The 21,418-nt window shown below is 45.7% G+C and overlaps 1 protein-coding gene across 2 annotated transcripts in view; it reads left to right on the top strand.

The window, feature by feature from the left end:
• Window positions 1-14,264: 14,264 nt before the first annotated feature.
• CNGA3 (cyclic nucleotide gated channel alpha 3) overlaps window positions 14,265-21,418 on the top strand; it is a 32,751-nt gene continuing 25,597 nt past the window's right edge. For both annotated transcript variants that reach the window (NM_001396963.1, NM_205221.2), the window contains exon 1: window positions 14,265-14,678. The gene's annotated coding sequence lies outside the window, so the exon portion shown is untranslated. The remainder of the gene's footprint in view (window positions 14,679-21,418) is intronic.

The following is a 21,418-nucleotide window of genomic DNA, read 5'->3' as shown; positions in this document are numbered from 1 at the left end:
TTTATCATTTTGCAGACTTACTTTGAAGATATGAATGAGAAAATGCTAGAGGTGCAGCTGTGCTGCTGAGAAGTATCAGTGTTCTGAGTCTCTATCCAAGAAATGTAACATGGAATTCACTTTGCAAGATAACATTTGAAATGACACATGGCAGGGGGGACTTGTTTGTGTGGCACTAAAGAGCCTCGCCTCAACTGAAGTATTACTTGTGGATGTAGTGGCACTACCCTATGGTTTGTCTAGGGCTTTCTGTTCAGAGGGTGAAGACAGATTCTGAACATCTTTGGTGTATAAATGTAGATATTCTCGCAAGTTTGCCTTTCAATACCAATGCAATATCCAGGCAGATGTATATATTCATGTTTTCAGGTGTACTCTTGACCAGGAGAGTACTATCCAGTGTCTCTTCAGATAAGTGTTTCCCTGGAGAAAAATGAGCTGTCAGTTTTGGGGAAAAAAATGGGCTTTTCATACCTGTTTCTGTCTCAGTGTGAAGAAAAAAAAGGCAGGCATACAGATACTTTTATTTAGTAAAGAAGAATTTTGGAGTTTGTGTAAACCAGAATGGCCTTGCAGCCAGAACACTTTGATGGGATATGTGAGAGAGCATTGAAATTTCTGCCTAGCATGATTCAGGGAAGACTCAAACCTGACAAACTCCTTGCAGTTCTGAAACGGTCTGTCCTGAAAGCTGAATTTGAGTAGTTCTGTGGGTAATGCTCCCTACCTGCTTCAGGATGTCCTGGAGTTTTCTCATGGAGAATGGAGCTGGCGCACACATGGAGTCCCACATCATAGAGAGTCACTGGAGATGAAAAAGGAAACGGAAAAGCCGCACAAATTTTGGTAGAAAAGATATCTTAGTGAACAGAAAATGAACTCTTCCTCCAAAACTGCTTTCAATCACGTGAACTTTGAAATACAGCTCACATTTTTAGCTGAAGATGTGCCTCAGTCAGACTAATTCAACACCGACTGCTTTGGGGCATGTGATCGTTCCACCTGTGTCTCCTCTGTATATTTGAGGCTGAATCCTTGCAACACCAGTGACGTGAACAGAATGGAGTGTGAGGCAATTTTGCACATGCATACTGCTCAAATATATGTGGCAGATGGATTGTATGCCACCCGCAGTGATGAAGACTGGGATATCCTTGTAAAAATGGCTGAAGAAAACTTAACCTTAGAGTCCCGCTGGATGCAATATATATTTGTCAAAAATATAGATGGGAATACTTACCAAGTGCAGGATCAAAACTGGCAGCACAGGAAGTCTGAATGCTGAATTCTCCTTCTGCATAGAGGGGACGATAAATCACTGTTGGCTTGTTATACGAGCCATGTGCAAATATTGATTTATTACAGAAATATGGAAGGTAATGGATGAGTTCCTTTTTCACTCGTTATTAAGGATCCATTTCACTGTTCTTTTCTGGGTATGCCCTCTAACCTCAAGAAGCACCTGTTGTGGGATAGCGTATATTAATTTTCCCTACTGGGGCCCACAAGACCTTTTTCCTGCCTATGTTTGGTTAAGTGTTTTCTTGCATTGTTTTGTATTAAACCTGGGAATTGTCAGGATGATTTATTTTTTTCATTCGAACACTCTGGTTGGTCTGTTTGCACAGCCCAACCTCTGTCCTGAGCCCCACACTATGCTGCAGATGTACAGGAGGTTATGTTTCTATATGCTTGTTTCTTTCCACCAATCTGTTTTAAAGAGGCAAGCATTATTATGGCAGTCTGCCAACATGATGGATTTTCCAATTAGATTTTGCCATATGGCTGAACTTGGCCAAGACAGCTTAATTTCATGTTGTGTCAGTAGAGCATAACCAGATCACTGAACACCCATGTTGCTGGTTCCTCATACTGCCTCACACAAAATTGGCAGTGGTGGAATTTGGGTTGCCCATCCAGCTTTGGGACTGGCTAAGGCTATGCTCAGGCCTTCTCTTTGTGATTCTTTTCTAGCTGCTGAGGTGGTACTTGTCCTGTTCACCTCCTCACACCCCAACACCTGGAGACAGGCCAGTGGCATCAAGCAACTGCCCCTAAGCAAGGCACAAAATGAAGTCGGCTTATGAGGCCATGCTGCTTCTACAGAAATGCATCTCAGAGTACTCGGTAGTGCCCAGATTATAATTTAACAGAAAACACAGCTGAAGGGCAGAACTGTGTGAGGGATGAGTTCAGCACACAGAATCTTTAAGGTTAGAAAAGACCTCAGACCATCCAGTCCAACCAGCAGCCCACCCCCACCTGTGCCCACTGACCACATCCCTCAGTGCCACATCCACACAGTTCATGAACACCTCCAGGGATGGTGACTGCACCACCTCCATGGGCAGCTGTGCCACTGCCTCACTGCTCTTTGTGAGAAGTTTTTCCTAATATACAACCTGAAACATCATAAGCTCAGTCCTCTAATTACAAGACTGTAAGGAAAGGTTAGTAAGAAATGAATATAAACACATCTGTGACCTAAACTGAATATCAGCTCTTTTTGACCAGTCCTTGCATTCGAAGCAGCTCCAAGGGCTGGGCAGGGGCTCAGTAATGTCAGTGCCATCCATTCTCCTGAAAGCTGCTCCACATGCTACTCCTACCCCTGCTCTTGTAGCATATTTAGGAAGAGGAAACCTTTCCTCTCCACCTCCAGCATCATTCCCTGCCCCAAGCAGCATCCTGCCCAAGGAACTCAGAGCAGAGTGGTGCAGCATCTGAGTAGCTGCCCCTCTACCTCGTTGTTTTCCACATCCCCCTAAGGCTCTTGTGAGAAGGATGTTGGGAAATGCAGGACACATTCTGTGGTGTTATGCTGGGATTGTTCTCAATTTCATTATTTAAAATAAAAGCAATTACTGTCATTGAATTTCACAGGAGGAATTATGGCAGAGTTTGATGGAAAGCTTTTAATTTTAGGACTGTGGTTAATTCCAGTGTCTTTAGTTACACTGAGGTAAGGTAAGCTGCGTGTTTAAGATTTGTCAGAGCTCTAAAACTGAAGGCCAACCTGAACAGTCTGGCAGATCTGCCCTGGTTTACTGTAAAGATACAGAGCAGATCAGGCTGATGCACCAAGCTTTGTTTCCATGAGACGACAAGATCCCGCCAAGCCTTCCCTCATCCTGGGATGTATCCTGAGTTCACAGCATGGCATACCTGACTTCACATGTGCTGCAGTTTTTTATACCTCTCCTGCTCATCTCTTTTAATATTTCCAGGCAGATTTCTCCTGCTCTGTTGGTCAACCAGAATCCACATGTAGGTGGCTGTTGCGCCACTGAGCTTGCATTGATCAGCCTTGGTGACAAGTAGCCTGCTTTGGCTTGGGGTCCAACCAGCATTGCTGGAGCTACATGGCTTCAGAGAGGCTCAAAGTTAAAGCAGATCTTGGTTGCTGGTACTTGAAACTAAAATGTAAGTCAGCAGTAAATCATAAATACTAGTGGATGATGACTTTTCAAGGTCAGCATTCTCCTCAGATTAGACCACTGATGTTGATATAGCCCTGTCCTGTTAGGATCTGCCTGAAGATAAGGCTGGGGCTTTGCATGATGCCATCACAGCTCACAGTTCTGGGCGATGAAGTAGAGCATGGCTGTGTGGCATTGCAGCTCTGGGAAGTGTGGGCTGCAGAGCCAGTCCCGCCTACTTGAGGTGAGAGGGATCGCTTTGCTGGGAACACAATGATTAAAGGGCTGGAGCACGCCTATTGTGAAGAAAAGCTGAGGGAGGTGGGCTTGTTCAGCCTGGAGAAGTCTTCAGGGAGATCTCGTTGCAGCCTTTCAGAACTTAAAGGGAGGTTATAAAACAAGATAGACACCGACTTTTTGCACAGTCTGATAGTGATAGAAGAAAGGAGAATAGTTTTAAACTAAAAGAAGGGAGATTTAGATTAGATATTTGGAAGAAATTCTTCACTCAGAGGGTGGTGAGGTGCTGGCATAGGCCAGGTTGGATGGGGTCCTGGGCAGCCTGAGCTGGTGGGAGGCAGCCCTGCCCATGGCAGAGGTTGGCACTGGATGGGCTTTGAGGTCCCTTCCAACTCAAACCATTCCGTGATTCTATGATTTCATGATTCTGTGAACACAGAGAAGGGCTTCTGTGGGTGGACAATCTCCTTACCTATCTCCTACCAGCAACTCCATTTGGAATTATCAAATGAAAAAATTACCAAGGGAAAACCAAACCTTTTACCAAAACAAATGTGTGTGGAGAGTGAATTCAGGCAACTGTGGTGAATACAGGTGGGGAATATAGCTGTAAATGTTTGTTTTTCTCTGTACTATTTTTCACATTTTTCATCGTCTCTGCCTGTCTGCAGAGCCTGGCTTTGTTCTGAAAGCCTTTTCATACATACTGCATTCATTTACCACCCGCAGGTGCTGCCTCTTTGTTCTTTCCTGTTGTTTCCATTGATCTAACATGAAAGTCACCTTGAATTGAAGGAGCCTTGTCCTTGCTATGCATATAAAATCTCAGAAAATATAAAAATAATTCGTACAAAATACAAGGGCTAGGCACTGTTTTTGGAAGGATTGCTGCTTGTAGAAGATCATAGGATGCTGAATATGAGACATCCATAAGAAGGCAAGATGACATTGGATTGAGTAGATTAACTCATAGTGTGCCTACAGATGGAGAAAACAAGGCAGAGTGTGTTGTACCTTTCAATATTTGTTTTAGTATCCCATTTTTTGCCCAAGCAGATACAGATTCAGGTACCTACTCCCTGTTTTTCATTCATATCAAGAAGGCCGACATGGGGTCAGGCTGTAGTTTTCCTGTGCTGTATTTTTTATGAGGTTTATCACTGGAGAAAATGTCTTTTGTAAGAAGGTTCCCATCCAGGCTTGACAGCAACCTTTCTTTTATGCAGTTCCTTTACAGCACTGAAAGAATCTCAGAGCTTTCCCTTACCAAACAAGAGATAGCGCTTCGATTTAACTACTTGGAATTGGGTGCTTAAATAATTTTTGGCAGCATGGATTTAAAAACATCTCATCACACAATTGCATTGTGAATAGGCCTGCAGTGCTGGCAGCTGGGATTTAGTCTGCTTGTTCTCTTAATTAAATACGTGTCCGAGTGCACTTAGCCGTGCTGGCGCTGGCTGGGATGAGTGGTGCCACCCTTGCAGCTCTGCTAGCTTCTGTGGTCACACGCAGCAGCTACGTGCTGTGGCTGTGCACTCTCATCCCAAGCATAGAAGCCATGTGTAGGCTTCTTTCCTTTTGCATGCTGATATTCCCCATCTCTCACCATCAGCCTTGTCTCACACTGAAACTTTCCTTTTTGTACATATTTGCTTTTGTGTGTACGTGCTTTATACGGGCCATGGCAAGCTCTTTCCAACTTCAAAGTAGCCAGAAAAAAAGGTGAGGTCAGGTCTAATCACTCTGCAGAAAATGGCAAACACAGACCTGAGAATACAGGTAGCTTAGTACAGTAGCTAAGGTGGAATAACTAATCAAAAAGAAAGTGACCCTTTCTTATATTTTTAATCGTATCTTGTATATTTTTCTATTACATCCTATACTTGTGCATTGGTTCATCCATTGCTTTGCCTTGTTTTCCTTGGATTAGTTTATGGGGCTTGGGCCTTCAAGTGAGCTGTGCAGTAGGGTATCCATAGGGTTAGCTTATCGATAGGGTTAGGGCTATGGATAGGCTTAGGGTTAGGGATAGGTTTACAGGTTAGGATTAGGGGTTAGGATTGGGGTTAGAGATGCTCAATAGCACTGCGGTTCTGCTCTTTTCAGCATGGCCCCAAATAATATGAATACTGTATCCACAGATAATCCCCAGCGCCCACAAGAGCTCTGAGCCCTGTCAGTGGAGTCGTTCTTTTGGTGAATACTTCAGGAACATCTCAGGTTTGTCTGCTTATATCCATTACATCCAAAAGAGACCGCTTGATTATTTGAAGAGGAGTGGAAGAAATAATTTTGTCCGTAGAAAACAAAGGCATACCTACTGATGCCAAGGCACACCACAAAAGATGCCACTAAAACTTCTAATGAGCTGCTGCCCAGAAAGTCACCAAGGGAACACTTATCTGCTCTGCAACGTTCATTGGAAAATCATTCAAGTCTGAAATATTGTCATAAATGACATGAAAACATTAACATAACTATTATTTGGACACTTTCTGATGGCAAGCCAGGTCTTCCAGTTGGATAATAGAAACAGAGGAAGTAGCAACAGATTTAGTTTGCGCCCCATGGGTGGGAGGGTTCAGCTGCACAGGGAGCCTCAGGCTCTCCAAGTGCCGTTCTCTGCTGGCGTGCATTTTCACCTGACACATTTGCTCTCTTTGTTTGTTCTTCTGCTACACCAGCAGAAGAAAGAAGCCCCCACGGCTCTTTTCTTATGTCAGCTTGGCAAAGCAGATGAGAAAGGAAGTTACTGTCTCACAGAAGAGCACTGGGCTGTTTGCTGGGATCTCAGCTATGCCAGGAGCCAGATGTTCCCATAGCATTGCTCAAAGGCAATCATGGCCCCTGGGGTACCTAAATAGACAGGAACTTATGGGGACATTCAGAAATGCCCACCCACTTATTCCTGGTTGATTCAAGTGGCTGATGCACTGGAAAATTATATAATTTGTTGAGACTGGGAAAAGGGATTTGTATGCAATTTATTTCCTTATTCTGGTGTTGAAGAAAACACACTGGATGGGTCCTTTGGTGTCCTTTATACAGAGCCACAGCTTCACAGGGAGTGACTTTTTTTGCTATTTATGACAAACGGGACATATCCTATACAATGAACTATAGTTTTCCTTTAGGCTGACACCCTCTACTGTTCACTCCTGCAAACGATGTGTAAGCAAAAGGATTAAAGTAACTACAGACTTCTGCGTGGAACAGTGATTTCCTGAGTACCATCCTGGTCTTTTTTTGGCTGTTCTTTGAAAACAGCAGAGCAGAGCTGCAGCCAAATGCCCTACCTTGCGTGTGGTTTTGGGGAAAATAATGTGCCACAGTGCCACTTTTCAGTAGTTCATATGTAGGAAATGTATTCTTGGAAATACCTGCAATTCCTGCAGTGTGAAGAATAACCCAATCACACTTGGATGCTGCTGAGTGCTGGAGCCTTAGCTTAGCAAACAGAAACTTGTCAAGTCTATTTTCTTTCTTTCCTTTTTTCTTTTTTTTTAATACTATATCTTTATTTGACATTGTGAAAGTTCAGTGGAGTTTCATTGTAGGTGGCAATCATTTCCGTTTAAGAGATTTTGGAGAAGACACTTCTCTTCTTCTGTGTGTTGAAAGCGCACACGTGAATGAGCTCTCACAATCAGAATCTCCATGTAAAAGAGACTTCTGGGCTGCATACCTCTGAATAAGAGGAACGCACAATTCATCTGCTGTTCATGCAGCCACCTAATCAGATTGAGCCACGCTTTGAGGATAAAGTTGAGGCAAGTGAAACATCCCAACAGTAACATACTATTTGCCACAGAAAAAGAAGTTCTAAAGCCCAGAGGACTTACAGGTTTCTCTCCTTGAAAGACAACTCCATGGCAATGCAAGCAGCAGGAGGAAACTGCTGTGCGCTTCTCCCCAGTCTCTCAGTAGCACAGCAAACGTATCTAAAGCTCAGGCTTGCGACTTTGGCAGAAAAACCTCTAGCACACTGCTTTCTAGGAATCCCCATCTCTCTTTGCAAGGAAAGAGCTTAAGAATAAAGTTGAAAATACTGTTTTCTAGGGGCACGAATCTTGTCCTTCAGTGCTATTCTCCATATAGAAGACAATAAATGGGCAGATGACCGTTATGAATATTATCTGCCAAAACATTTCTTTCCTTCCCATCGTAACCAGCACCAACTCAGCCAGTACTCGTTATTCTGTGTGTAGGCAGGTGCAAGCAGGGTTAATTCTTATCAGCTGTGCAGGATCTTAGCAGGATTAATCGCATGAGTTCTTCTGTCTCACTGCCAATTCAAGAGGCATCAGCGGCAGTCCCTTTGCAGGCTGCTAATCCTACTTACTTTAGAATATGAATACATATGAATAAGTAGGCAGTGCAGCAAAGGTGCCTCAGAGGAAACCCTGAACTGAAAGAGAGGGAAAATTATAAAAGCTAACATTGGGTTTTTCAGGTCAGCCAGTGTAAGTTTTCCACAAAGCTGGTTCTTCATGCCCCCAGCACTGATGGCACACTGAGGCCCCTCTCTGTTGTCTGTGTACAGCCCAGTGAGGAGCTCAGTCAAAACACAGGTGAAGTTAGCAGAGGTATATTGACACCCTTACCTTGTTAGATCCAAACACAGATATTTATGAGTTGTGAAAGAGATGTTTTCATTGTGTCATCGTTAACATCTGACTGCAGACTGCCACCTGAGCTTCCACAGCTCCTTAGTGAGGCCCAGCAGTAACAGCAGCTGCCTGCCAAAAGCGTAATGAGAAAAGCTTTGAAGCCTTGCTGTAAGTTCCACATCAGCATCTCCTTTCCCTGTGCTTGCTGCTAACGGAACACCATTATGTGACTGAAAGTGCCTGTTTGGAAGAGCCAGGCTGCATCCTGACCAGTCAGGCCTGACACGTACTTCACAGAAATTCCCTTGGAGAGAGCAGAATCATTTCATTTTCCCCAAGAGAGAGGACTGTCCTGAGAAGCAACATAAAATATAAGCATGCTTGCGCACACCAACTATCCCAAGTTGCTCACCTGGGAAACCCTAATAAGGATGCATTTGCAAATCACGCTTGGTTGAGCAGCGTTGTATGAGAATTCACAGCAGCATCTCTCCAGCTCCCCACAGGACCACACACAAGTTACCAGGCACGCCTGCAGGCAGTGGCAGCTTCCAGGCTGGGAGCTGTGTGTTTCCCATCCCTCAGAGCTGGGTGCTCAATAAGGCACCAGGCAGCCAACGTCCTTATCTGTCTGGGCTTTGGTCTGCTCTTATGCAAATACCTCTATTGCCTTGGCACTAACATCAATCTTCTGAAAGCTTAGCCTGTAATGTCTTGTACTGCGATTTTGCCTATAAAAATGACTGGCTTTTGGGGGCTGCTAAGGGCTTCATTTATATATCAAGGATACAAAGCTCTGTAGGATGCTATCCATTGATTTCAGTGGGACGCAGAGCCCGCTGCTGTGGATTTTGCATTCATTTTTATTCAAACCAAAGAAAAGCTCATTCAGCTGAGGTGAGTATTGCACACAGCCCTATCCTTTCCCCCTTGCTTACACCTTATTGCATGTGTACCGTTTGAAGCTTTTTGTTTCTTGTAGCTGGGCTCCAAATCATAACTCGAGCTGTTTAAATGCCAGCGGCTTTTTAAGCAGAGCTAATCAGTGTTCCTCTTGGGGATGAAACCAAATGAGCTCTCCTCAGGTTTGCATTTCAGTCCAATTATTGCACAGATTTTCGTTCATTTAACTCCTTTGAAGCGGAACAATCAGAAGAAATGGGTAACAACTGCAGCGCAAACAGGAAATGATGACTTCTGAACTTGAAGAAAATGAGATTTTAAACAGCCTTATTCTTCTGTCAGCATCCTGGAGGTGCTTTACTGCAAACCACGGCAGTCCTGGGAGAACTAGTGGTATAATGGCTAACGCCTCTCATAGCAGAACCTCATCATCAAAGCCTCAGATCTGGAGAACGATCAACAACTGAGGTGCATCAGGATATATAAAGTTTGGTACCGCAGAGGCATTTGATTTCCCCAGCAGTTTAACACTCACATACTTCACTGTAGAGACAGACCTCAGTGATTTGCCTCAGGTCCTAAGAATTTTCTCACAGAGGAAGAAACTAGAGTCACTTCACTCTGGAATAAAGTGAGCACCTTGCATGTTTCTGCCTATGCTCAACAGTTGAAGTGTAACGTCTAACAACCGACAGATATTCCTTGAGCTATTCTGGTTATTATTTGTAAGCTAGAAAATGATTCTTGCTTGAAAAGTGGCAACTGAGGCACAAAAAGATCAGTAAAAAAAGCTAAGAGACAACATCTAGATCATCTGCATTCCAGCTGGTTCCTTATTCAGAAGTCACTCCTTCCTCCAAACTACCTAGGAAGCAAATCTTGAGTGGCAGCAGGCATCAGTGGCAGAGGCTTAGTGTCTAATGCAACAAGCTCACCTCTCTTTACCTGCAGGTGAAGGATTGCCAGCAGGTTGGTGAAGGTGATTCTTCCTCTCAGCATTGGTGGGGCTGTCCCTGGAGCGCTGTTCTGGGCCCTCCAGAACAAGAGACCAGGACATACTGGAAAGAGTCCAGCACTGGACCACAAAGATGATGAAGGGCCTGAAGCATCTTTCCTATGAGGAGGGGCTGAGAGAGCCGGGACTGTTCATCCTGGAGGAAAGGAATTTCAAAGTGAATCTCATCAATGCCTATAAATACCTGAAGGGAGGGTGCAAAGAGGACACAGCCAGGCTTTTTTCAGTGATGCCCAGTGAGAGGATGAGAGGCAAAGGGCACAAACCGGTCCACAGGATGTTTCCTCAGAACATGAGGCAGCACTTTTGTGCTATGTGTGTGATGGAGAAGTGGCACTGACTGCCCAGAGGCTGTGGGGTCTCCTCCTTGGGGGTCTCCAGAATGTCGCCTGGCCTGTGGGCCTGGGCACCCTGCTCTGGGTGGCACTGCTGGAGCAGGGGCTGGCCCAGAGGGACCCAGAGGTCCCTGCCAGCCTCAGCCATCCTGTGCTTCTGTGATTCTCTGAAGTTTCTAGACAGAAATTCACTGGTTAAATATCACTTAAATATTATCATTCTTCTGGACTTCAAAATAAACTATGAAAGCTGAAATACGGGCATTGGCAGTTATCTTCAGTGAAGCCAGAATAAAAGCACTATAAAACAAAATTCCTGGCACAAAAGCGAAACAAGAAAACATGAAAGACAGAAGTAGATGGGTGCAGTTGAACAGGGCCTTGAGGGTTCACAACACAAGAGATGAAATAAAACAATAGAAGGAATTCAGAATGGACTGACAGCCGAGGAATTTCACTTGGAAGCTCTATATAATTTGGAAAAGAATAAAATGAGAAAGAAAGATATGAGAGAGAAAAATAACGGGTAGCCAAGGAAAAAGACATGGAAGACCGTAGCAGGAGGAGTTGATTTTTCTTTTCTCTTTTTCTCTTTTATTCTGAACTCCAGATGTTCCCTTTCTTATTGATTATAATTGCCAGCTGCAAGCTATCAGTGATGCTTTGCTGAATTTCAGACAGCGTGGAACGGATTTAATATTTAATCTGCATATAAAACTACAAAATACTTTGTTGAAATCAGAGGTGGTAATTCATGGTTACGTTTTCTGTTATCAGAGCCCAACAATTTCAGATCAGTGAGTTAAATGATCAGCAATGCCTTGCTGAACATAACTACTTTGATGCCTGATGCCTTGCAGTTGTCAGCACATGGAACCTACCTGTTGATGGCTCTCAGAGGACTGTTGTAATGATTGTACAAAGGGCTGGCTGGACTTGGGAGAAAAGTAGTATGGAAATTAAGAGAATGATGAATAGAAGGAATACTTATTTGCTGTCTATGAGTATTTTTTTCCTATATCTAACAAATCAGGAAATGGAAAAGTGAAAAGGTATTTCTTTTTCTTGTTTTCCTGTTGTCTTTGATACCTAAATAACTGGCCAAATTCAGCTACTGGTATGTTGATACCTACTGGTAAATAGGTTTGAATAAGAGCATTATTGTCACGCAGGAATAAATATTTTGTAGAACTGGAACATGTTGTCAGATTTAACTACAGAGCTCAGGATGGATTTCTGCCTCTTCATCTATGCCTACTACTTAGACCGTGACTGGTAACAGTAAATGGCAATTAAATGTCTTTGTCAGTTTGCTGTACTTAGTGCTACTGGCCAAGTGTGTTTATGCCCTCCTGCTAGGCTTGTTCCCAGGCCACCACTTCCAAGAAACTGCTGGGAATCTACAGGAGGCAGTAAGGTAGCAAAGGATGAGAAAAAGCTCTTCAAGTATTTTCTACCTTCCTGTGCATTTCTACTTTGACCAAAACAAACAAACAAACAAAACAAAACAAACAAACAAACAAAAAAAACCAACCCACCCTGCTATTCTGAAGATGGCTGTGATAAGTATTTCAGAAAAAGCCCTTGAATTTCTGATTGGGCTTTAAGAGTTTTAGGTTTTTCTCTGGTTACTGTTTGTTGTGTGATGTTCTTAATCTTTCTTATGTAAAATAATTCTCAAAACAGGGGAGCCATGGGTAATTCTGTCCCTCTCCATGAACCCGAGCAATTACATGTACTTTTGGTGTCATGTTTTGTTCAATCTGTCTGAACTGACACTGTGCAGCAGCTTCTCAGTGATGAATGACATGCCTTTTACTGATTCTTTTTTTTTTTTTCTTTCCAGCTGAAGAGGCATTTTATGGACCTTTCACACACAGCATTTTGTTTCCAGCTTTTCTGGCCCCTACAAAAAGCATGATCAGAATCAGATGAATTTCAGAGAAGTGTGAAAGACTTCAGGGATCTTAAGTGTGACAAAATGAGGAGAATGCATCAGTACAGGTTAGGGGCTGACCTGCTGAGAGGAGCTCTGCAGAGAAGGATCTGGGTGTCCTGATGAGCAGCATGTTGGCCATGAGCCATCAGTGTGCCCTTGTGTTCAAGAAGGCCAATGGTATCCTGGGGTGCATTGAAAAGAGTGTGACCGGCAGGGTGAGGGAGGTGATCTTTCCCCTCTCCTCTGTCCTGGTGAGGCCACATCTGTACTGCTGTGTTGAGCTCTGGGCTCCTCAGTTCAAGAAAGAAAGGGAACTTCTAGGGAGTCATGAGTGGTGTTCCCAATGGGTCAGTACCAGGGCTTGCCCCGTTTCATATCTTTATTGATGACTTGGATAAGGGCACTGAGTGCACCCTCAGTAAGTTTGCAGATGACAACCAAGCTGGCAGGAAGTGTCAATATGGCTGGGGGAAGGAGGCCCTATAGAGTGACCTGGACAGGCTGTATCGCAGGGCTAAGGCCAATAGGATGAAGTTCAACAAGACCAAGAGCCAGATCCTACACTTTGGCCACAACAACCCCAGGCAACACTATTGTCTTGGGACAGAGTGGCTGGAAGACTGTGTGAAAGAAATGGACCTGAGAGTGTTGGTTGACACTTGGCTGAACATGAGCCAGCAGTGTGCCCAGGTGGCCAAGAAGGCCAGTGGCATCCTGGCTTCTATCAGAAAATAGTGCTGCCAGCAGGAGCAGGGAAGTGATTGTCCCTCTGTACTCAGCATTGGTGAGGCCACACCTTGAGTACTTTGTTCAGTTTTAGGCCCCTCACTACAGGAAAGAAACTGAGGCTCTGGAGAGTGTCCAGAGAAGGGCAAATAAGCTGTTGAGTGTTTTGGAGCACAAGTCTTATCGGGAGTGGTTGAGGGAACTGGGATTGTTCAGTTTGGAGAAAGGTTGACCTTATCGCTCTCTACGATGAATTGAAGGGAAGTTACGGTGAGGTAAGAGTCAGTCTCTTCTCCCATGTAACTAGCAATAGGACTAGAGGGAATGGCCTCAAGTTGCACCGGAGGTGATTCAGGTTGGACTTTAGGAAATACTTCTCTAAGAGAGAGGTCAGACACTGGAACGGGCTGCCCAGGGATGTGGTGGATTCACAGTCCCCTGTGTTCAGGGTGGTGTTCAACACCTCAGTCAGGAGGTGTTCAAGAAACGTTTAGATGCTGTACTGAGGGACGTGGTTTAGTGGTGAAATACTGGTGATAGGTACTACTTTACTGTGAGGGTGACAGAGCACTGGAACAGGCTGCCCAGAGAGGAGTCTCCTTCTCTGAAGATATTCAAGGCCTGCCTGGATGCTTCCCTGTGGGACCTGCTTTGGTAGGGAGTTGTATTCCAGAGGAGCTGGATCTGCAGAGGTTCCTTCCAACGTCTATGATTCAGTGATTCTGCGACAGTTAGCTGCCTGGTACCGGTTTAGGGGCAGAATACTGAGGAAAAAACTCATTCAGCAGTGCACCGAGGGGAGAGTGCTTTCCCTCACGGAGAAGGTACCGCTCCCACCCGCGCCGTGAGACGCCGTCCCCTCACGCTGCCCGCCCGGACCCGCAGGCACGGCGGGGTGGAGGCCAGGCGCCCTCACGGCCGAACCCGCTCCCCCGGGTTCCCAGCTGGCAGCAGCATTCCCGCGCAGAACCGCCCTCTAAGCACGGCCGCTGCCGGCGGGTGGGCCGGGCTCTGGCGGTGGAAGGCGGCGTGTGCGAGGCGCCGGGATTGGCGGGCACGGCGCGGAACCTGTCCGCCCGCCCTCTCCCCTCAGCACGGAGCGCGGGGCGGCGGCGGAAGGCATCCGCGGCCCCCCGGAGCCCGTCGGACCGAGAGGGGTTGAGGCGGCTCGGCGTGGCGAGAAATGTGCCGGGGCCGCCGTGCGGCTTTGACATGTTGATCCTTTCCGAGCACTTAACAGGATCGCAAAGCCCTTCGAGCGGCTTTTCCCCGTCAGGCCGGTTTACGCGCGCGGGCTTTGCCTGTAATCCGCCCTCGCCGCGCTGAGGGCCGGCCGTGGTGGGCGCTGCTCTGCCCCACCCCGCCCCGCCTCGCCCCGCCGCCCCCGCGGGGGTACCGCCGCCGCACGGCAGCGGGCAGCGGGCAGCGCCGCGGGGAGCGGGCGCCGAGAAAGTTTGGGTCCGGATATTGCCGAGGGAGGCGTGGAGGGTGAGTATGGGAGAAAGCAGCGCGTGTCGCGTCCTGCCTGGGTGAGAGACCGTTACTCGCAAGTTTGCGGTAGGAACGTCACTTGGCGGCTCTTTTGTGCCTGTGGTATAACTTCAGCTGGTCGATCTGTGTGTCTCCAGCCTGGGGCCTGCGGTATGTAGGGCGTATACCTGAGGCTCAGGTATATACCTGAGGCTGTCCTGCTCGAAGAGAATGGAGCAAATGCTGTGAGGGCTGTGAAAGCGAATTGCTTCCTGTGGTTCCCGGTGCTGCCGTGCATTGCTTTTGCTTCTGGTAACATGACATCTTTTGCAAAACTTGTGCAGTGTAAAAATACACTTACGGGTGTGCGAGGTCCAGTAATTGCTGTGGTCGGTGTATGTCTCTGAAGCGCAGCCTGAGTGCTGTCTGGAAGGAAAAAGCCGGAGGAACGTATGGAAGAGTGACTCGTGTGGAAGAGTGACTCGGACGGTGCTTTAAATCTCTGGAGAAATGATGTTAAGTGCAGCTAAAGCCATCTGATTAGAAAGCAACGCAGTAGTTGGTATGCTGGTGGGGCTGTCGGGATGTCTGATCGGCCACGGGTAATGGTGGCAAACAAGTGGTTAGCGTCAGGAGATAGAGAGCATCAGCTTAAAAAATGGCACAGCATCCTCCCATGTCAGCATCTCTGCTCTGCCTTCGCTGCACCCCTGTGCGTCTCAGGCTTTGTCATCCACTTTGCGCTCAGCGCTGTCGTTTCAGTTCGGCACGTTATCCTGCAGGCTTCTCCAGCCTTGCCGTCTCTTTCATTAGAATCTCTTAAATCCTCTTCTGCCCAGTGCCTCCTTGCCGCCTGTGAAACGTGACACAAATCGCCTCTCCTGCCTTCCTTCCCCAGCCAGGCGGGATGGCTGGGGCAGTTTGCATGGAGTGGGCAGGGAGCGGGTTCGAGGGGCGACATTCACACGCATGCACATGCTCACATACTGCCTTTTATAAATATCCTTATGGAGATGTGAATCCGATGTGTTCGGGCTGTATTCACGCCCAATCGTGTTCACTTTGAGCAGTTTCTTTGGCAATTAAATGCCCTGACGGAAATGTCGGAAGAAGTGCCAGATTTTAGCCAGAAGCCCTGTGGGGAGCTTGTGTTCTGTACGTAAACATGGATACCTGCAGCGTAGTAATCCACGCTGGCAACAGAAAAAGCACAGTGTGCCTTGGTTGTCCACCCAGCTGTAATCTGTAACTTACTGTGCTGTAATTTACAATGCTGTGTTCAGTGTACACAGCTGTTTTCTCCTGAACAGCTTCCAGTCTAAAAAATAATACATTCATAGAAAACATTCTACAAAAAAAATGGAGTAAATCAGCAAACTGTCAGGTATTGTTAATAATTCATAGAAACAGAGGGGCAACCCAAGCCAAATAATTCAAAAGATTATTATTTAAAAGATTATTTTTCTGCTTCAGGGCATCGAGGACGCAGCCATTGAATGGATCAAGGATAATCGTATGCATCTCATTCTGAAACTCAATTATACAGGCATGAATATGCAGCGTTGCATGTAATATGTGCACATCCTGGAGTACTGTGTGGAGAAGTGTCTTTGACAGATCTTCAGTACTGAGTTTACGAGGTGATGAATGCAAATAACGTGCATTTTTTAGGAGACAGCAGTGCCCACAGACTGTAGAAAACAATGTGATTCACCAGAGAGCCGTAACATTTGAAAAGCGTTCATTTGAAAGCGCCAACCAGGTTTAAGAGCTGGTGTTCTTAGGTGTTAGTTGTAGACATTGATGAGGGCACGGTGGTGGTGCAGCCCGCTTGTTATTTCTCCATTGCTTTGGGCTTGCTTCAGTAGCCTTTATGCAAAGCTCATTTCTGTGAGAGTTTGCCACCATACAGTCTGCAGGTTAATTTGGAAGCCTCCGAGTCACTGAAAGGAACTGTTGAACCATCATCTTCAAATCATGCCCTCGCTTAATTTCTGCAGTCTCAGAAATCCACACGCTGCCTGTGCTGGTTAATACATCGCGGACTGCTGGCTGCCATGCGTAATCTACACAGCACTCCTGCGGCTGAACTACAACTCTTACCAAGTGATGTAACAAGGATCATGTAGGTGGAGGTCAAAGCCCAAAATAAATCCCGAAGGCTTACCAGGGTTGAACCTGAGAGGCCGTGTGAGGATTTGGAGTGTGTCTTAACTAAAATGATGTAAGTGATCCAATGCAGCTTATCAACGCTTCCATTAGCAATAAGTAGAACGATTTTGAAAGCCTCAAGAACAACAGTATACTACCAACTACACAAGTACGTAAGATCCATTGTGTAATCACCTGGAAAGTCACCTGTTACTCTGTGGCAGTGATAAATGTTTCACCTTGAAAAGCTGTTCTTGCATTCCTGCTGTGCTATTTGTTTGTAGTGCTTTGTGTCTCAACAAATAAGCTTTAAGAAACAGCTCCGTCTGCCCTCAGGACGTGATAAACAAAGACGCTTCATATCAGAAGTTTTAATAGACGTTTGCTTCGTCAGCAATTTTGAATTGAGTTAGAGTTGACATGTTCTGTCCAAAATGGGAACTGCTGTAGTAGCCCAAATGTGGCATCTCGATGGAGGGAGAATATCCAGATTCAAACCTCTTTCACAGATGCTTAAGCTCAAATGGACGTTGTGGACGTTGCGTTGAGGGACATGGCTTAGTGAGAATCGTTGGTGATGGGTGAATGGTTGGACTGGATGATCCTGTGGGTCTTTTCCAACCTTGGTGATTCTGTGATTCTATGAAATGTATGGTCGCACAGTTTTGACAAGCTACCCAGTTCGTTTTGGTGGCTTAGCTGATAGATAGCAGCTTCCTAAATTGGATGTAATCAGTACTATTTATATGTACGCCTGTGTGTGGTATCTGTCTACTTATTTATTCACGTATTTATTATTTAGTTACTTCTGCTAAGCCTGCGTCAAATTGTCAAAATCCTAAGCCATAAAGCTGCTCAGAGGCGTTCTCAGAGCACAGCGAACCCATGAGTGTGCAGGAGTGAAAGGAGAGAACCTGCTTTTGGCTTGCTTGATTTGGAGCAGACTTGAAAACTTTCTCGTTTTTGACGTGCAGGTCCTAAGCACAGTGCAGTTTGGCACCCATGGGTGATTAGACTTCAGAAAGGGAGAGATGGAGTTAGGGCTGTGAGCTGTGAGCCACCTACTTTTCGGGCAGGAGTTAGATGCCTGGTTGTTTTCACAGTCTCCTGGTTTAGCCTCAGTCATTTACTACGGGTTGGCATAGGTAGCTTCCTTAAAGGAGTAAATAATGTCCTGGGTTGGAAGGCATCCACGAGGATCAAGTCCAACTCCTGGCTCCACACAGCCGTGCCCACAGCCCTGTGCAGCCCGTTCCATGCCCACCGCCCTGTGGTGCAGCCCCTTTCCCTCACCCCCAGCTGCCCCTCCCCTGACAGCTCCATGCCGTTCCCTCGGGCCCTGTCGCTGTCACACAGAGCAGAGCTCAGCGCTGCCCCTCCGCTCCCTGTGAGGAGCTGCAGCCGCCATGAGGCCTCCCCTCAGCTACTCTGCGCTGAGCACACCCAGGGGCCTCAGCCGCTCCTCACACACCTTGCCCTACAGACCCTATCCCATCTTCGTTGCACTTCTTTGGATGCTCTCTCGTTGTTTTGTCTTGAGTACCCGATTTTCAGCACGCCTTCTCTGGGAAACCTGGATGCTTGACTTGGCAAAGCTACTTAGTGATACAGTTCCTAAAAGTTAGATCCTGCAGCCTTTATACCTTTAGTCCTAAGTCTTTAATATTGTAGCTATGAAGAAATGAATAGGACCAAATTTTCAAACTTAGGAAATGCTCATATGAATTTGAAATTTTTATTTCTTGCTTGAACTCATGCTTGTCTTTAGACAACTGGCTGTCTTGGTAAAATGGATCTTTTATACCAAACAGTGCACATAAAAGAATTTGACACTGTGTTAGTTACTATTTCACCCATGAGGAAGAGGATTGCCTGGTGCATTAGCTACTTGTGTTTGGAATAGGAAGAGCTATCAGTATAGCAGTAGCAGTGTGATATACTGCATCTTTAGTAGGATAATACATATTTCTCATGTAGCTCTTGTTTAGTCTCGGTGGTTTGTGTACCAAAAAGCAATAATCACGAGTGCAGTGTTATCTGTTCCTGTCAGTTAGCTGGTAGCAAGAATAGAAAAACTGAGAAAGCATGCTGAAACTCTGCTTAAGTCCTGGGAGAGATGTCAGTTTTTCAAGAGCTCGGGGTGTTTTGGATGGGTTTTATTTTTCTGTCTGACATCAGAAGATTCTTTGGTTCTGAAAAGTTGGGGCAACCTGAGACAGTTTTGTTTTCTGTAGTTTGACTCGGTGTGCTTAAAAACAAGTCAGTGAGCTCTAGAAAATTCAAGGTGTTGGCAGCGGGAGGCTGCTGCTGTGAGGGGAGCCTGGGGGGAGCTGCTTAGAGCCAGCTCCAGGGAGCAAGGGGACAGGAGGTGCTGCAGTTGCTTGAGTGGAGATGTCCCTGCAGCCTGTGGAGAAGCCCTTGGTGGAGCTGCTATTCCTTCCATCCTGAGGAGAGGGAGCGTGCTACTGCAGTTATCCACACTGTAGCCTGTGGAGAACCCTACAGTGGAGGTATTTCCTGTAGGAAGCTGCAGTACATGGAGACGAGTCGACTCAAGAATAGGCTTTCCTGACAGGAACTTCAGCCTAAGGAGGAGCCATGCTGGGGCAGCTTGTGAAGGACAACAGCCCAAGGGAAGGACCCACATTGGAGGAAAGAAGAAGTGAAGAGCGAGGAGCAGCACTGAGGAGGTGTTATGGACTGGTGTTATGGACTGACTGCAGCCCTGTGTACCTCATGTCTCCTGCACTGCTTGGTGAGAAGGAGGTACAGGGGTGGGGATTGAAGGACTGAAGTTGAGCTTGAGGATAAAAAGGAGTGAGATGGAGGAAGAAGGTGGCTTTCTCTTCGTTATCATCCAACTTTGTTCTAGTTGGCATCGATTAAAATAATTCTCCTCAAATCAAGTCTTTTTGGTGTGTGACAGTAATTGGTGAGTGATCTCCCCATCTTTATCAACACATGAGATGTTTCATTTCATTTTCTCCCATGGACTGCTGAGGAGTGGGAAAGCAGCTGGCAGCCAACCACAGCCAACCCTCTGCAGCAGCTGTGGTTGTAAATGGAAAGGCAAGCTCTGTGGAGTTCTTAAATCTGTCTTGTAAGTGTCTGCTTTCAGTAGAGGTTTAGGGTCGTGGGGTCCAGCTAGCTGGAGCTGTCTCTCTGTGTGCCCTGCAAAAGGTGTGTGAAGGGCCTCTCATCCCTTCAGCGTTTTCCTGACACCTGGTAGCTCCATACTAGTTGTAAACTGCTCCCTACTTGTTCTCTAACAAGGTTTGGATCCAGTTTAACTGGCTTGGGAGGACTCTGGCATTTTAAAATACTTCAGGAGCCTAGGTGTAGAAGGAACAAATGTTTCACATTAATCAGTAACTTGCCAGTATTGTTTGTAATATTGTAGTATTGCTTCATGCAAGACTGAAACATGTTGTTTTGGGAAGTCTCAACACCTGCCCTGCATCCAAATCCCTGCACTGCTGATTTCTGTGAGTCCTGTGCTCGATCTGTCTCTCTACCACAGCTGAACGCGTGTGGCACAACTTTGTGTTGACATTCCATGCGCTCTTCCTGCCCCCTTCCAAAAATCAATGCACTTCACTGACTAATAGTCGGCTTGTATTTCTGTGATTTCTTTCCTCTGGTCTAGTGTAGAATAGGGGCTCAGATTGCACTGTGTACTGAATTGGGATTTTACAGCTGAAATCATTGTAAGGCCTCTGAAATGAGCTCCGAGTTTGCCTACATAGCTTTATGAGATGAAAATGTTTCGTAATAATAAATATTAATATATAAATAAAATAGCCATAACGAGTAATAACTATTAAAAGATTCTTATTCCTTGCCTTTCATGATCATTCCTGCTGTGCATTTGCTCTGCAGTGTGTTTTGTTTAAGGGAAGGGCTAATAGTATTCCAGAGAGGTCCACGCTGTCATTTCATGGAGCACTTTTAATACTCTTTTTTGATTTTAACACTTGCCATGCACAGATCCATCAGCACTGAGAAGGACATTTCATTGAGCTGTATATATATAAATATATAACGCTTAGATTCCCTTTCTGAGAGCGTACCATTAGTTTGGAAGGACATAAGGTAGTAGTTTACATGCTTTTCATCAGCATCCATTGATTTGCATTTGCCTACACTGCATGTCAGTTGCCATCAAGTTGTGAACTTGATCTAGCTGGTGTGGGTCACTGGAATTCCCTGCACTTCTCTTTTGTTTCTGCAGTAATTTTTGCTGTCCTGAGATGTTGTCTCTCTGCTCGTTCTTTTCAGTGTCATGAATGACAGATTTTCATATGAAAACCTGATTCTTAAACTTCTGCAGCACTGAAGGTCAACTGTTTAATCCTGTTCTTGCTTTCTGCCTAGGCTAGTAGTTTTTCATCCAAAATAGTATTTGGTTTTATATCCTGTGAGTTGTGTGGTTTCTTCAGTAGCCCGGCTTTGGAATGTCTAAATAAAGCATGCAACTCTTTTCTGTACTCACTGCTCAAGTGGTATGATCAGAGCATTCCAGGAGATTAGGACTATGCAGTTCTAGTATCTATTAGTAGTGTCTAATTCCAGATTAGTAGTATCTAATTCCAGGAGATTAATAACAG

This window comes from Gallus gallus, chromosome 1 (genome assembly GCF_016699485.2).
Source record: "Gallus gallus isolate bGalGal1 chromosome 1, bGalGal1.mat.broiler.GRCg7b, whole genome shotgun sequence".
Taxonomy (NCBI): Eukaryota; Metazoa; Chordata; class Aves; order Galliformes; family Phasianidae; genus Gallus; species Gallus gallus.
Note: the sequence above shows the minus strand (reverse complement) of the source record. Positions and strands in the feature narration are given on the sequence as shown.